The sequence below is a fragment of the Sitophilus oryzae genome, unplaced genomic scaffold (genome assembly GCF_002938485.1).
Source record: "Sitophilus oryzae breed Bouriz unplaced genomic scaffold, Soryzae_2.0 scaffold_1177_pilon_pilon, whole genome shotgun sequence".
Taxonomy (NCBI): Eukaryota; Metazoa; Arthropoda; class Insecta; order Coleoptera; family Curculionidae; genus Sitophilus; species Sitophilus oryzae.
In genome coordinates, this window is record NW_022145812.1 from 300,609 (window position 1) to 319,283 (window position 18,675).

At 32.2% G+C, this 18,675-nt stretch overlaps 1 protein-coding gene across 2 annotated transcripts in view; it reads left to right on the forward strand.

Annotated features, from left to right (window-relative positions):
* Positions 1–860: 860 nt before the first annotated feature.
* Positions 861–18,675, forward strand: part of LOC115889736 — a 97,239-nt gene continuing 79,424 nt past the window's right edge. Inside the window, exon 1 of one of the 2 annotated variants that reach the window (XM_030909805.1) lies at positions 861–943. The gene's annotated coding sequence lies outside the window, so the exon portion shown is untranslated. Of the gene's footprint in view, positions 944–1,939; positions 1,996–18,675 lie in introns of those variants that run through there. The other variant, XM_030909815.1, reaches the window with a different exon arrangement.

Consider the following 18,675-nt stretch of genomic DNA (forward strand, 5'->3'; position numbering starts at 1 on the left):
TGAAATAAAATAAACAGGGTTTTACAATAATAAGTTGGCAACTGCACTGCAAAATATTCTACTAATTAAAATACTTCATTCTTAAGTGCACTGTTTATATTTACTTAGTAACCAAATTAGTAGAATATCTATTAAAATGATGACGCTGTGCTTGCTGTACAATTATTATAAAAATGAAGATGTCTAATAGTGTTACGGTAACTAACTATATATTAATAGGTATAATTCATTAGATAACAATTTATAACAAAGTTGTTGAATAGGGGCTTCCATAGACACTAACTGAGATAACCGATAATTTTTTTAGCGGAAGAACTGCGCCTTGCGAGACTGGACATTTTTTTCATTTTATTTTATTGATGGGATCTTGTTTCTTTTTGTAGGGCATTCCTTTCTCGGGAAAACCGTTTTTCAAAGTAATATAACGATATAAATAAAGTAAGTAAGCCCTTCAATCATGAAATCAAAATAGCAATAGAGTTTATAGAACAGAAATCATAAACGGTATATGACGATTGGAGCCGATCAATACAGCAAATAACTTAAAATTTGACGTGAGACATTCAATATTGAAATCAAGACATTTGAAGCAATCAAAATTAAATAAAAGGGGAATTAGTAAAAAATAATTGAATCCAAAGGAATCAAAACTCATTGGTGCAACTTCGTGTTTGGTGTTATCAATGGCTTGGTTTTATTAAGTTTATTTTTAAGTATAAAAGAGGAGATAACGATTGATTGAATTTTATGAATTAAAAAAAATCATAAAATAAATAAAGATTGATTTTTTATTAATATCTGATAACATTTCAGCTATTTAAGTGGAATAATATAACTATTTCATTTCAATTGCATTATTGAAATTGCATAATAATTACGGGAATATTTGGTGAATAAGTTATACATCTATTGACACTGAGGTAAAAAAGTTACTATTTAGGCTGTAAGTATTATTCAATTTTTAATTTCCCTCACAAAAATGTATTCAAAGCAATTCTCTTATACCTAACTGTAATAAATAAATTATTCAATTAGTTAAAAAAGGCCAATCGATAGAAAAAATCCAAGACTTTTGTAAAATGGAACAGTTTCTAAAACTGTTCCTTACAGCGCTTTCACATGCGACGGACCATCCGCGACGGAAGTACGAGTAAGTACGAGTAAGTACCATGAGTTTATATGAACAATTTCACATGGGCGCGTATGCTCCGTCCGACGGAGTTTGTTCGACGGCTATCTTGAAAAAACACGACGGACGGTCCGTCGCCTGTGAAAACGCTGTTAACACTTACAGCGCTTTCAGATGGAGCGGACCGTCCGCGACGGATTGTCCGCAACTTCGAGCAAGTACCATGAGTTTATATGAACAATTTTACATGGGTGGGTATCAATGACATCGAAATAAATTAGACCCGGCGACTTACATTTTGGCGAAATCCATCATTGCCTTAGAAAATTGCATGTATGCCAAATTTCCAATTCGACCGCATTTTAAAAGGAAATCTTACCTACGTATACGTACGGGGATAGCTAACCCACATTGTAAACCAGGAATTCCAAATATAGATTACGTCGTAGAATACTTTAAACCGATCATAATTAAAGGTAGCCTAGTATCACGAACTACTCCCAATCAGCATTAGCCATTATTTAAATCTTCTGTAATTATAATTTTTAGATTTTAAGAAATTTAACATAAAACAATCGACAACGTCGCAACGCCAGCTGATACTGAGAACGTACGCATTTTACTATCTTTACTCCTAAATTCAGGCAGCCAACAAAACATCCAGTTCGAATTCGTTCATAAATTGCTTTACGGCGTTGCCAATGTGTTGTGGTTTTTCGAAATGTTTTATGAGGTGAGTTTCAGATATTTTAGTGTTTTGTGGTATTATTTTTAGCGATTTTATTCAGAAACAATAAGACAATGGTGCGAACTTGCTTCGTTTGCAAAAATAGAGACGATTTAAACCTAGAAGTTTGATTTCGAAGGTGAGTAAGGCTATGTTACGTCAGTGCGGTGCCGAAAGGTAAAATAGGAAAAAATCTTTGGAAATATTAGTAAATCACACAGTTTTGGAATGTACCGTTATAAGTAATGAATTAAGTTAGTTTCGTCACGTTTGGTTTTATTGAATATCTTGATCATAATATTTAAATATTATCAAAACCAAGTATACAAATGCGAATATTAATTTGTTGAAAAAATATATAAAAAAATTAAAGATGTCACAATTACGAATAATGTTTAATAGTGATATACCATATGATCGAAAAAAAACGGCGTATATGGGGAATGTCATCGATGTTCATTTCTAACCCAACTGGACGCCTTTTTTTTCGATCATACTGATTGTTATTAGGATTTTTCGTTATTAAAGATGATATTTTAAGTGTAAAATCAAAATAGATTTATATAATGGATATTACATACTAAATACCGTATGATCGAAAAAAAAACGGCGTCAAAGACTGCTGGGAATAACAATCGAATATAATTTTGGCGAGGTCTATTTCTAGATGTCATTTATTAAAAATTGACATAAAACTTGTCAAAAACTAATACTGATTATAGAAAAATTATAAAAGGATAGAACGTTTCCAGAAACACAAATCGATATTCAAACAAAATGTTTTCGAGTTTATATTACACCATTTAAAAATCAAATACAACCATAAGGCGTACTACTGCCAATAAGTGAGTAGGTGTCATTAAAAAATAAACAAGAGTAGGGGTCATGACATATCACCTTGCCAAAATTATCACTAAAATTATCACCGACGCCGTTTTTTTTTTGATAGTATAATTTTTGTAATAGAGGAATGTATTTTTTGTTTTGCTTATTAAGACAAAAAAAAATTATATAGTTTAAAAGATAAATGCGTCTTTGTTTGATATGTTTTATTGAATAGTTAATTATTTATTCAGTACAAGGTCCCGATTATCTGCGAAGAAACTGATCCTGAAATAAGTAAATATTTTAGAAATTTTCTTTTGTTGAACAAAGATCTTTATTATTGTTGTTATAAATAGTAATATTTTTATACCTAATATTAAATTGCAATTCGTCACGACAGTTTTAAAATATTCTTATTTTTCACCGTTGCTTCAATCAAAATAATACCATTAATTCACATAAATGTTTTATAAAAGTCGTCTTCGGCTCGTATTCATTGAACGCTTGATGGATTATATTACTACTGGAGCAATTTACAGACATTACTATAGAAATGTGCATATCATAATTTCAGTTAGTTATTTTCGTATAGAAGTGATTGGAGTATAGAAGTAGTCATTTTCAAAATTTGAAGAGCCATCTGGCACAACAATATATCGTATCCAAAAATCATATTTACGAGAATATAATATTAAATTATATATTACAATCAAAGTAACTGCGCCACTGGCACACATTCTTAAGATCTCTGAACAGCGTTGCCATTCTCTCGGGAATCCTTCATGACTGCGATCAGCCCGTCTTGTTCCCACTCGCATAGAACAAGAAACGAATGTCTGATTCTGGTCTTTTTCTTTTTATGAATGAAATGCCGGGTATACTTTATTTAGAGGTCATTGGTGGGTATGCTCCGTCCGACGGAGTTCGTCCGATGGTTATCTTGAAAAAACACGACGGACGGTCCGTCATGGACGCTCCGCTCCATCTGAAAGCGCTGTTAGGCTGATGTGTGGTTGATGTGTGTCACAAGTCCCTGAACGAGGCAAGTAAGCACGAGATAATTTTTTCAATTACTTTTTCGATTTTATCTCGGATAGTATGAGTTCGAAAGTATGATTTCTAGTAGAAAAATTATACAAAACTGAAGCTTACAGTTTTTTACAAAAATAGTTCTTTGCATTTTCGTCGCCACATTTATTGTCTCCAAACTGTGCGTTTCAAAAATTTGGGAGCTATATCAAATGGCGTATACCAAATCTTTACAAACACATCTTTACAAACACACCAATTCGTATTTTTCGGTTATATAGCTTTAACGAAATACAATATCATGACATATTGAACATTGATTTTAGTATATATTATTAGTATATACTGTGATTTTTTAATATATGTTATATCTTAATGTGGTGTGTTTACGTAAAATCACTTAAATTAGCAAATATCTATGTCAACTGTTAATTTGCTCATATTGTTTACTAAAAGTTTTTGTAAATTTTCTTTTATAAATATGTGCATTTTTATAAATATCTATTATTAAATTAAAATCACTTTTTGTGATTTTGCATTTACGTTAACTGCGCTTACTTCCACACCAGAAGGAATATTATAATAGAGCATGTAGAATAATATAATAACAATGTACCGGGTAGTAAACGAAAAATGTATGCGATCTGTAACTCAAAAGCTACTTAACTTATATAATAATAATAGCTCCCGTATATAGCGTTTAACGCCTTGGGAGTAGCAAGGTATAGCTTGCCATGCTAGAGCCGTTCGGTATACAAGGAAGGTAATGTGGCTAGCACTACGCTTCAACCGCCTATTATTACCTCAGGATTGTGAATCCCAAGGACTCATTTAAGGCTGAGTCGACCTAGGTACCCAAATTATTTTTACTTTAATAAAAATAGTCGGCTGATGAAATTCCGGGTGGGATTCGAACCCACAACCTTGAGATTGGTAGAAGAGAGCCTGTACCTCTACGCCACCGGGCACCATTACTTAACTTATAACTCTAGAAAAAAGATAATGAGAAAAATCGCTCGAATTTTATTTTCAAGTTCGGCAAATGTTCGCTAGCGTGCGCATCGGTTATAGCCCATCAACAAACGGTATTTTTTCTCAAAAATATGTACGTAAAAAGGTATTATAGATTTAGCCATTTTAATTAAGAAAAAAATAAAAATTTAAAAAAAATAAAAATTTAAAAAAAATTAATTTTTTTTTTATTATATGTTTAGTTATATTTGCTCTATCTCATAAAACAAGTTAATTAAACTGCTTTTTCAGAGCTTAAAACAGAGATAGTTCTGGATTAGGTTAACCACCTTGTGTATATTTGTCTAGTACAGCCTCTCAAATAGTGCCGTTCGGATTCGGCGATAAACTGTAGGTCTTGTGTACTTGTGAAATATGGATGACACATATCATAAATAAATAAAGTCCATAAACTAATTTGAATTTTGAAAATAGCTACTGTCACTAGAAACTTGCCATGACGACATCAGCCCTCTTTGTTGCCATTTTATTGAAAAATTGCTCTGTATTCAAAATCTGACCTAGATAGGTATAGGACACCCTAATATAACATATAGTTTGAAAGACCATTTGAATCTGTTTCGATTTATTTCAAAAAACAGGTTGTCGTATTTGAAATAACAAAGTTTTTATGTAAAATAAATATTTAAAATAAATCATAAATTTTTGGTACCCCTGTATAAATTTAAGGCAGCAATACAATTTTCATTAAAGTTTATTTCTCTACTTTTAAACTCAGCACAAGAATTAATTCTAAAAAGTAATGTACAGGGTGTTGATAATCTATTCCATTGTAGCATGCATATTTAAATATCTTTAAATATCTCAAAAACCAAAGCTTGTAAACATATTAATATATAATAACCCTTATAATACCTGCCTTATTTTGTGTCCAAGGATCCAAATATGAAATAAAATACCGGGTGTTCCATAAGAAAAAATATAATTTTGGTGTAAATCTTAGTTCTGACATATCCTGTACATTTCAAAATAATTTTAAATTATGCACGTGGTCTTCCCCCATATGCCCATAAAATATTTTGTTTCTACATATTTCCGTTTTCGTATAATCAACCGAGGCGAATGAGTTGCGCCACCCCGTATATAGATGTTCCATTTAAAAATATATTCGGGGTCCACTCACACTTTTTTGAGCCACCCTTTAGAAGTTCAAATATTTTCCTCATCCTAATACATACTTTATGTCTGGACTACAAAATTCATAAGTTTTTTATTATTAGAACTGCAGATGCCCGACGCACTATTGCCGAACCCTGTAGAATCAAGGTTATTTACATTGTTGGTGATAAATTAAATATTAGTATTGTGAACATTTTATTCCACCCGACTCTAGTTCGACATATGCTCAACGAATTGTGATCCTAAACCGACCAATCAAATGTAAAGTTTCAGGCATCCGAGTCCGCTTCTCGCAAAAAACAAAAATTTTGTTTCCCAGGAAGCATCGCGCTAAACATCTAGGTGCGTGGCGAGGTGCGAGGCTCCAGTATGTTTTGAGGCATAAATCTGTACATGTTTGATTCAGCATCGCCGGATGGCGAGGTGAATGGCGCGCATCCCATCGAGATGAAATGCCCCGCACTATGTTTGTACGATAGTCGCGATGCATCCTACGCGTACTTACTCGCCGTTTTAAAACAGTGCGCATAGGATGCATCGCGGCCAGCATCTTGGCGAGCATCGCATCTATATGCCTTACTATGTTTGTGCCCTAAAGGGCGCTATGTGATCAGTCATCAACAGTTTTGTATTTTTTTATAAAACGGTTAAATGGCAGGCTATGTCTCTTTTTGTACAGTTAAATAGAACACAAAAGTTCCAGAATGTAATACAACCCGCAACTGTCTTTTTTGTGAGGGGTAAACAATCTTCTAAAGACCTTACCGAACTTGTGTTCTAAAGGGTGGCGGGTCGGACTCGAACTCCGCTGTAACTCCGCCTACCTACTAAAAACTTCCACTTCGGATGTATACAAAAGCGCGTCGGAAATCGCCCTCGCATTTCTTCAGCACGCTCTGCCTGGTCTGGTCTCTTTATTATATAACACAGAATCTCTGGCGGACTGAACATTTTAGACAAATATGGTGTGTATACTTCACAGGTAAAACTATATATCACAGGTAGGTATTTATCACAGGTAGGTATTTATCACAGGTAAGTATATATCACAGTATAATATTACATATAAGTATGTTTTATGGAGACCTATATGGCCCGGATGGCTTTATTCAGTCTATGTTCTCTTTCTTTGGTCTCAATAATGTGTCTTATGGTTTTATAGCCCAGGTGACATATTTCTTCGGTAGACATTAAAGACTTCATTATATTTGTAGCATTAAAGTATTTTCCGGTTTCCCTTTGCTCTTATCATCTGATACAGATAAAAAGTGTTATGTTTAACAGTTCTTTACTACAGTACAGGCACTCAGCGCTCTCTGATCTTCGATGTTTGTACAGGTATTTATTGAAGCAGCCAAATCCAGATAGAGCCAGAAAATAACCGAGGTTGTTTCTTCAAATACTTCTTCCCAGTTCTTATCAGATACTGATTGAAAATTGTGATATGTCTCCTTCTTTAGTTTAATTTTTCTATTTTCAATATATTGCAGTCTCATGCATCCTTTGCATGTCACCGGGATTTGAAAGCTAAACTAGTTATTATCGCTGGTGTTGCATTGATTGAACTCTTTTCTTCCAGCTCTGTTAGTCGTGTTTCAAGTTCTTTATTTTTAACTCTGTGATACGGATAATTCTTTCCTTGTATTCATAACAGATTCTAGCCATTCTTGCATGTCACTCCTTTTTAGCTTTTCCAAATATAAACTAAGCTTGCCACTAATCTTGCAGAACTCTTTTTTAGGTTTGTAAGTATCTTTTATGACTTTTTCTAGAAGCTATATTTGATTATCATACCATCTATTATACCTTTGTGGAATTTGCCTGTTTTGTTAGCTATCTCAACTTTATTATCGTGTGTTTTTTTCCATTTTTTTTTAACATATTGGGATTTACTTTTATATGGTCCCCAATACTTGATTTCGCAGTAAAGTATGTAGAATGTAGAATTTTTAGGGGGGTAGTTAATCGCCGTAACCATATTCAGATACAGATCTGTTGTGTGTGGCCGGTGTAAAACCAAAGGGTTGCCAACAAGGTTTTTTATTTTGTTGAAAGCTACCTCCTGCTTATCTGCACATCGGAATCTAATATTTTTCTGGAGAAGTCTTGTTAATGGTAAAGTTATATCTAACAGATTCGCTATAAACTCGCGTACCTAGTTACAAGTACCAAGAAAAGCTTGTAATTGTTTTTTGGTACTGAAAAATTTAAAATTCCTTTAATAAGTTTGTGGAGTATTCGGATCATGTTCTATATGGTAACTCAAATAGTTTATGCTTGAAGAGGCAATCTGACATTTAGCTAATGAAACATGTAAATTATGAAGACGTAATCGCTCTGAGACTAACCGTAAATGCTTTTTACGCGATAGGAAATTTGGATTAATGATAATATCATCTAAGTAGACCATTACAAATTTCTGTAAATGACCAGATAGACCTTCTAGTGTCATTAATTTTTGGAACGCACAAGGCGCATTTTTAAGCCCGAAAGGCATCGCGTTATAGTTATTAATGATACAAGTTCGATACGAACATCATAATGAAACGCGTGTAACGTTACACAAGTTTCATTAAAAAGTTCGTATCGAACGTGTATCATTCAAAATTTAATCTACGACGCGGCACGAGGGACGATCCAGAGAGATTAGATTTAATTTATAATATCAGAGATATCCTCATAAAAATTAAAATTCAAAATTATCAGGTACCCATATTCGTCGACGCCGTGGTAACCGTGTTTGTTGACTGTTTCCATTTTGACTTTTACAACTCAATTATTGATTTTCAATTTTATGTTAAACGTTCAGTTTTAGCAAAAAGCAAAAAGTAATATTAATATGGGTGATTCTGATTCTCAAAGTGTCCCTTCGGATATTGGAGGTATTGCGCAAAATGTTGTCGATTCCCTACTTCCCGAAAAATCAAGACAAACGTACGAGCAAGCCTATGTAAATTTGCGTGTTATTATGAATTATTATGAATGGCTTTCATAATAGCACTAGTGCTATTATGAGAGCCATAATGACATCCAAATGACAATGTTAAATGTGTCATAATGACATTGTCGTAGATTAAAATTATAAAGGTGTCCTTCTTGTGTACAAAAAGCTGTATATTTCTTTTAGTCCTCAGATAACCTGCCAATATCCGCTTTTTAGATCGATTACAGTAAATATTTTTCCGTCACCTAGACCTTTCATCGTATCTGTAATTTTAGGCAAGTTTGAAGGTTCGTCCATGGTTACATGATTCAAAGCTCTAAAATGTATACAAAATCGCGGTTGGGTACTAGGCTTATCTACTAATACGAATGGTGACGAGTAGTCACTATTACTCAGTTCTATAACGCTGGCTTGTAACATTTGTTGGATTTGTTCATAAAGTACCTCTTTATTTTTTGGTAAGATTCTATAAGGTTTCTGTTGTATTACTTTATTTGTTTTTAATCTAATAGAGTGTTTTGTGGTAGACACAGTAGGTTGTAAATTATCAATGGAGAAAAGTTCGCTAAATTCTTAAAAAAGGGGATAAAGATCTAATTTATATTGATCTGGAATTGTCTAAATACTCTGAAAGATCAAAATTACAATTTTATCGAAAATAAAATGTTTTTTGTTCTTCCACACCTGCATATATACATTTTCTACAATAATCTATAACTACTTAATTTTGTTCTAAAAGGAGCCACTAATATTATTTCTTCTTCTAACTCTGAAACAATTTGAAAGGTACAATTAAATTTAGTGTTCTCTATAGAAAATTGTTGAAAAACTGACCCAAAACTAGTGATGTTGGCATACCTACACGCAAACAAAACACTGTGTGGTGCCTCTTCTTGCAAAACATTTGAATGCTTAGAAGGAATAACCGAAATACGAATAAAATTACTGCAAGATTCCGAATCAATCAGCGCATTCACCATTTTGTCAAAAATCTTAATTTGGACCTGAGGCAGATGTTGAGCAGAATGAAAAGTGGAGTTAATTACTGAAATATTCTTATTACTTGGCATTTGCGATTTTGGTTACCCTTTTTGTCTCTGCCCTGTTACTCTCTACTTGCCCTGCTACTCGAGTCAAGTCTTTTTTCAAATTTTCCATACCTGAAACGTTTCTAAGATTAACTCTAATCTCGGGTAATAACAAATTTAAAATAATGGACGTCTGCACCCTCTCTGGAGTACTAGGTATCAATCTTTAAAACAATGCTGCCTTCTTAGCTATGGATAAATCAACTGCTTCAGTAGTTTCTTGTTTTTCGCCATATAGTCTCGAAATGTTTTTGGGTTGGTTGGAATAATGTTTTTAATGGCTGTCTATTTAATTATGCATAAAAAGAGCATAACCAGATATTTGAATATTTTATAGAACGGCACAATATCTGCTATGTTATCAAACCGAGCTACCACGTTTTAGCTACCACGCCAAAGTATATTGCGACAAAAATTTTATTGCAAATTATTAAGACAGAAAATCTTTATTAAACGTGCCTCAGTTTGATTAATTTTGTTACCACAAACCAGAGATAACCGTTTTTTTTTATTTTTTTTATTTTGAGAGGAGGAACCTTTTAAAGACATCTGTCGGATGTTCATGACAGATAGTGTGGAATTTCCACCCACTACAAAACCTCATCCTTTTCTTCACTACATGTTGGAACTACCGGTAAGTATTACTTCAGCATGCAGCGCTGTCTTCTATTTAATCCTTCTGTCTTCTCTTCAGGTCTGCCTCTTTTGTTTCTAATATCTTTTTTGCCATATAGTTTCCTTCACTCTCCTATCCAACCGGGACACGAGAAAAAAGTATGCTCTACATCATCTTGTGTGTTTTCGCAATAGTGACAGCTTGGTGATTCTCCTATTTTAAACCTATAGTGGTATGACATGAAACAGCAATTGCCGCTTATCAGTTGTGTTAAGAAGAAATTCAGGTTTCCGTGCCTTCTATTAACCCAAGGTCGTATATCTGGGATCAGTCTTCTTGTTCAAGTTCCAACACTACTCGTTTCTATCCATCTTTCTTGCCAAAAATCTAGGGTGCGATGTTTTTCTAATATTTTTACTGTTCGCTCAGCTTTTTATGTGCGACTCCTCTCCCCTGCCTGTAGATCTATGGGTACCACGCCTGCAATCACTAGTAGACTCTCTGTAGACACCGTACGAAAAGCACAACATATTTTTATAGCCAGCTTCCTTTGTATTTTCGTAAACATATTTTTGTATTTTTTTACCTTTAGGACTTCATGCAATATTGGTGCTGCGTATAACATAACTGAATGTGTTACCGCACTTAGCATTTGTCGTTTCATTGATGATGGTCCATTAAATTTAGATTTGGCATTAACCAACTTAAAGCCTTCGCAGATTTTTCAGCTTTTACGCATGTGTTGATTATGTGTTTCTTCATAAAAGCCCCTTGATCAATAAACACCCCCAGGTATTTTATTTCCGGCTTTGTAAATATTTTGGTTTCAAGGACGTTAATGGAAATCTGACGCATTACTCTTTTATTAGACAATATCACCGCCTCTGTTTTTTCTGGTGCTATTTTTAGTTTTAAGTTCCTCATACATTCTACAATCCTATGTATAGCAGTATTTGCTGTCGTTACTATAACTGCCTCTGAGTCTGCGGTTACCACAATTGCCAAATCGTCAGCATAGCCAACAAGTAATACATTCGGTGGCATCTCTAATCGAAGCACCTCGTCATAATAGATGTTCCATAACAATGGTCCGAGGACAGAGCCTTGCGGTACTCCGCACGATATATCCATTGTGTTATTTTGACATATATGCAGTTCCCTCTTTGTGAAGTAGCTAGTTATCATTCGGATTAGATACGGTGAAATGTTTTTTTTAAGAGCTTTTACAATGCCTTCCCATGGCGCCGAATTAAATGCATTTTTAACATCTATAGTTACAAGAAGACATTGTTTTCTATTTTGGGGTGCAAAAGCCTTGGCTCTTTTGGCTTCTTGTAACACACTCGATATAGCGTCAATTGTCGAAGATCCTTTTAGAGATATCCGTATTTAAAAAAAAAACAAGTTTTACCTAGATATTAGTTTAGTTTAAATCATCTGTTGTTGATGCTAATATGGGTAGCGATACGCGCGTCAAGTGCAAAAGTAAATTGCTTTTGGTATATTGTGGTGAATTATTGTTTTATTTTGCATTTTGGGTATCTAGAATAACTCAGCCTTTGGTGAGCACAGATGATGAACAATTTGCAGGTAATAATAAGCGGTTGAAGCGTAGTGAGCCACATAATGTTTACACACTAAATGGCTCCAGTAGAGCCTGCTGTATTTAGCTATAGACAAGACAAAGAGACAAAAGCTATATACGGAAAACTATTAATATTATATTACTGATAAAGAAGAATTTAATTTGATTTTAAATGCGAAAAAAAAATTGTGGACTGGTATTCCTTTTATAAGTAATACCAGTCCACAATTTTAACTCTAGGCCTAACACATTAACACTTAAAGGCCTATGAAAAAAATGCGCTTGATTATCTTATAGAGATTTTCGGAGCTTTTTTGTTTATAAAGTTATTTTTCTATAAGTGTCATATTTTCCGAGATACGTATTACGCGAGAAAGTAAAACATGACCTTTCCCTCCTTGAGCTATACTGTCTCTATTTGGTAACTTGGCACATATCAACTCAGGAACCGTTAATTGGATTTTCATAACTCTATAATGTTTTTCACCGATTTGGCTAATTTGCCTTCTATGAGCTATTCTGTATATGAGAATAAATTATAGATAATTTATTTTATCTATTACACAAAGTGGTTTATTGTTTCCAAAAAGCTTTTTATTATGTTACTTATTTGAAATTATTAACAATTTTCTTCAAAAAGATGCCAGGACTAGTAACAGGTTAGGCTGCTGGGGTTTGGTATCATGTTTGATCCATCTCTCGGAGGCCTTGGGCCCATTGCGATACCCCTGTTACTGTTGTACCAAACCTTCCTCTCACTCTTTCTTTGCGTTAAAGCACTTCTAGCTCTTTGCAAAGTTTCCAGCAGTAGTAATAACATTTTGAAAATAACTTCATGTCTATAAAAAGTGATTTTTATACACATGATGATTTATACACATGTTTATTTATATGACAACTGGTTACAATAACGGATAAATGGCTACTAATTGTATTTTCTATAAGTATAATTGTATTTTAGTTTATAAGTATGTGATTTTTAAAAAATTAAAAATTTTAGACTAACTGTTTTACACATATAAAGCGTTTTTAAATAAAACTAATTAATTCTATTTTAATAAGCTATATAGCGTGATATGTATATACAGAGTAAGTCATTGGAAAATATGTACATATATTTTTTACTACTATAGTTTTATATAATCTTTTTCCTCAGACAATTCGATTAGACTCTAGCGCTGGTTAAAATTAGCGTAATTTGCGACATTGCTTCAAAATTAATTTTTTCACTGTAAAGGCAGAATGTACACAAATCTATATATACACAAATATATATCACAAATCTATATATTATATACTAATATATAAAATCCTTAAGTGACTGACATACTGATTAATCACAATCCTGCTCAAACCACTCAACGTAAGAACGTGTTTTTTTACATATTATAAAATTTTTTAAAAATGTACAGGGTGTTTCGAAAAATCTGGTCATTGATTAATTACGACCCTGCTTAAAGCGCTTGACGTAAAAAGCTGATTTTTGGAAAACAGATTGACTTTAGGGTGTAGAGGTTCGATAAGAAGATAAAGAATTCTAAGGGGGTGAAACTATCCCTCAAATATTAAAATATTTTTTATTTAAAAACCGGTGAGTTTTTCGGAAAAACTCTTAAACACGTATATTTTATTTTGTTGTTTTACATATTTTAAGATTTTTTATAAATTTATACAGGGTGTTTCATAAAATATGACCATTGAGTAATCACGATTCTGCTTAAACTGCTTGACGTTTAAAGCTGATTTTTTGCAAACGGATTGACTGTGGGGTGTAGAGGTTCGATAAGGAGGGGTTTCTCGAATCTCAAATTCCAAGAGGGTGAAAACGCCCCTCAAATATTACAATATTTGTTATTTAAAAAACGGTTAGTCTTTCGGGAAAACGCTTGGACAAGCATAATTTATTTGTTTTTTTTACATATTTTGAAATTCTTTAAAAAATAATACAGGGTGTTCCAAAAAGTTGGGTAATTTCTTAACCACGATTCTGCTTAAACTGCTTGACGTAAAAAGCTTATTTTTGGCAAACGGATTTTTCGAAAGTCAAATTCCAACGAGATGAAGCTACCCCTCAAATATTACCAAGTTATATAATAATATCGCCATATTGGTTTTTCTCATGCTGACATAAATGTGAGAAAATTTTATCCAGTTTTTATGTTAATGGAATTTCTTGCTTTGCTTTATCATCACCATTACAAATGATTAATTCGACGTGAACGAAGTCGCTGGTACACGCTAGTTCTTTTATAAAAAACTAAAGTATCAACAAAAAAACTTGAAAAATTAGTTATAATATCACATTTATAGAGCACCTAAATTTATAATGTGGTCGTTTAGAGTCCTGCTGTCCTTCTGTGTTCACAATTGCGTTGACAGTCTTTCTTGAATTTGCAAGAAATGCACCGCTGGAACGATACCTTCTCTGGTGCTTTCCCACTCCCACTCGCACTCGTTTGAATTTCTTGTTTGCTCATTATATGTGGTTTTGTTGAAAAACCTCTCCTGCCCTTCAAAGAAATGCTCGTGCAGTGAAGCAATGTTATGTGCTATTAATATAGGTCGAAATGATATGTATTATCTGTACCTTATCTCGTTCAGTGCAGTGTGTCATTCTATGTAGTGTTTACTATATACATCAATTAGAAATAAGTTTCTGAAACTTCAGCAATATCGTCCTGGTGTGCTTGGGTATCTTTAAAAACATTAGTGACGGATTTAGTCATTATTTTTCTGTAAAACTTTAAGAATTTTAATTTTCTTTTACTAGTATCGTATCTATTTGTTGCGTAAAGGATTAATAGAGTATTAGGACACAGTTTTGTTGTCGACTGTAAGAAAGGATATCACAGAATGTTTTTGATACCTGTCCTCTGTCTGGTTTTAGAAAGAAATCAGGGCTACATCAAAATTACAAAAGATGAATATCCCCCTTATTGTGACGTATTTACTTAATGGGGTCAATAAAAGTGTTTTTCGCAATAGGGACATCAGCATCCTCCTCAGCTTAATGTGATACAATGTTTACCTTTTATCTGAGACAGTAGGCACTATGGACTCTGCAAATAGTATTGCAGCAAATTGTTTTCTTTGCATTCTTGTCGATTCTTTCTGTGCCTTTAGTATTTCCACAATCACAATCTTCTGAGAATAGCCATCAAATATGTTTTAAATTACAAAAAAGTAGGTATTTGCAGAGACAACAAAATAAAAGCGAATTTTCAACTGACTGTTGAGCCCGAAGAGTTCTTCAGAGATAAAAACTTAAATAACAAAAATTATAGGAAAATGTATGTATTTTAATTCTGAATAAAATATTCTTTACCATAAGTTGGTTTATGACTTTTAACTTACTTAAATAATAAAAAAGGATGCTCCATTTAAATTAGCTTTGAAAAATATTATATCTAATTTTTACTCTCTCCTGTAGGTTATTACCAATTATATTAACATAAATATAATAGTGTTTATTTTTCTTTTTTGTTCACTAATTTTAAAGGGAGAATTATATATGTTTAATTCTTGACAATTAGGAACTAAATCTACACGTTATTAGTTCAGTCATATACACTAAGCAATATCACCTACTATGATTAGTTGTAAAGAGCATACTGTTATAAAATTCATTTGTTAATATTTTTAAAATACTCGCTATTCTAAAGCCTCATACTCATTGTGCGCTGATGCGGTGCGTCAAAGTATTTCTTAACCCTATACTTACCTTAAGGCGCATTCTCACGACTCATGTACTTGACAAACATTTGTAATTGATATACAGGGTATACACGGTACGTCGGGCATCTATACACACATCTATTATACACACATTACGTTATGTAAAAAATATATTATGCGTAACAAACCTGTAGAGTTATATAAATATAAATAGATTCACCTATATTTGTATAAGATTACAAAAATGTCATATAGAAATATTCAGATTAAATTATTGCTTCTCTTCTTTTGAAAACAGCAAAATGTCTGATAAATATATATGTACCTAGCTATTTATGTAATAAAATAAAAATAATTAATCACAGTTTTGACAATTATAATCTATTGGAAATCAATGTACTTTATCAAAACTACTTATAAGTAGTACTCATGACTAATGTCAATAAATGTTTATTTATATTTGTAGTAAATTACTGTTTTTCACAAATTCTTATAAAACGGATATACTCTAGCAAGGATAAAGCCAGCATTATATAGAAATTATTAGCCTGTTCTTTCTGGATATCTGCCATGAATAAAATGTCGAATATTTTCCGAATTTTCAAAAACTTTATGAGAAAAAATTGTTTTTTTCTAATTCTAGACAAATTTTCGCATTTTTTAAACAATAGCAGCCGTATTTCGAAATAGAAGCAAAACTATTTGATGGGAACGGTCGATTATTATGTAAAATATAAAAGGTAAGTTATATACAGGGTGCTACAAATTCGAGGTACGAGCATTGGTATCTCGGTAACCGTAATAGATACGAACATGTTTAAATTGGGACAAAGTTGCGCTTTGGGATGTTCACCAAGACGCCATCCAAAAAGTTTTAAAATTTTTAAGGATTACTGAGTTTTTTGAAAAATTTTATTTTTTCCTGTTACTTTTTAGAAAATCTAAAAACTAATTACCCATTCTCATAGCCACTTTATGAAAGCTACCTGATAATATTTTTAGATTTTTAAATTAGTTGATAATTTGTGAGTTACAGAGGTAAAATAAAAACAACTAAATCACCACAATACACCAAAACACTTTTACTTTTACACTGGACGCGCGTTTCGCTAACCATGTTAGCATCATCAGTTACAGAGGTAATTTTTTTAAATACGGAACTTCATTTTTTTTAGGTTTTGAAAGAACTCAGTCTTCTGAGTACGATGATGTGCCACAATTTATACTTTTTTTTGTTTTGGGTATCTTAACAACAACAAAACAATTTAATTATTATTTAAAATAATTTAAAATCCGACTCTGGTTTTTTAAATTATTTAATCTGATTATATTCACCGCAATAATATTTATCAGCGCTAATTAATATTGAATAAGGAAAATCGATTCAAATAAATAATATCCAGGTCAGCAATTTAAAGATATTATTTTTATTTTTTTTTGTTGTGTATTTGAAATCTCAGTGTGCGATCTAATAACATGCATAATATTAATAGTAGTTATTATAAATAAATCAATTCCTACCAACTAGTTTCTAATGCTCTACATATTCGAAAGGGTTAGAGTTACCACCCTCCCTATTGTACAAATTTATTTTTCGTTTCTTTTTATTTAACATTCTTCTTATACTTCCATGCATTTTGTACTCTTTATTGTAAACATGGAGATGTATTAATTTTACTTTTACAAATGACGCATGATGTCAAGTAATATCTCCCCGCCTCTTGGCGACAGGTCCAAGAACCTCGCTGGCCATTATACTGCTTTACCATTTCCAATCCCCTTTCCGGGAAAATTATTTAATTGTTAATATGATATTATATTTATATTATTTATTTTATATTATTTTTTATTATTTTATTACATTTGATTTTCCGTATTCAATGTCTTGCCCCAAGTCATTGTTAAGTTTGAAAGCTTATCAATATTCTAACGATGAATAGATTAAATATTTAAAAAATAGAGCCGGACTTGAAATTAGTTTAAATAAATTGTGTTCAAATGTCCGAAACAAAAAAAAATTAAGTGTGGCATATCATTGTACTCAGGAGACTGAGTTCTTTCAAAATATGAAGTAAAAATTGCAGATCCGTATTTAAAAAAAATAAGTTCGCCTCTGTATCTCACAAATTGTCAGCTAATTTCAAAATCTAAAAATACTGTCAGTAAGTCCTAATAAATTTTTTGGTTTTCTAAATAGTAACAACAGGTAACAACAGGAAAAAATTAAATTGATTCTCAAAAAAATCCGTTTCTTTTCAAAAAACTCAGCAATCCTTGACGTTTTTAAAACTTTTTCGATGGCATCTTGGCGAACATTCCAAAGCGGCAACTTTGCCCCAATTTAACCATGTCCGTACCTATTAACTTTTTTTTCTTTTTGTCATATATTTACTTTGTGTCTTAATATGCCATACGCTAAATAAATAAATAAATAGCGGTTACCGAGATACCAATGCTCGTACCTCGAATTTGTAGCACCCTGTATATTTATTTATTTATTTAATCTCCGTCAAACACACATACAGTTAGTTACATAAAATAAAAAATATATATATATATATATATATATATATATATATATATATATATATATATATATATATATATATATATATATATAAAAGTTATAGGGTTTTTTGAATATCTATTAGCGGGTAATAAATTTAAGTATACAGGGTCGGTCATAAAGTAGTGGTACATCAAAGTTTTATTTTTTTAATGGAATTCCCTGTAATTCATGTCGGTTCTTTCTTCATTTCTAAGCAAAAATCGAGATACATATAATATACCTCAAAGCAACCAAGCAAGTTATTGAAAATATCACTTCAACAATTCGATTTAATTAATTTCGATTTGTTTCATTTAACGATACCATTCTGCAGAAACTGTGACACTGAATGAATATT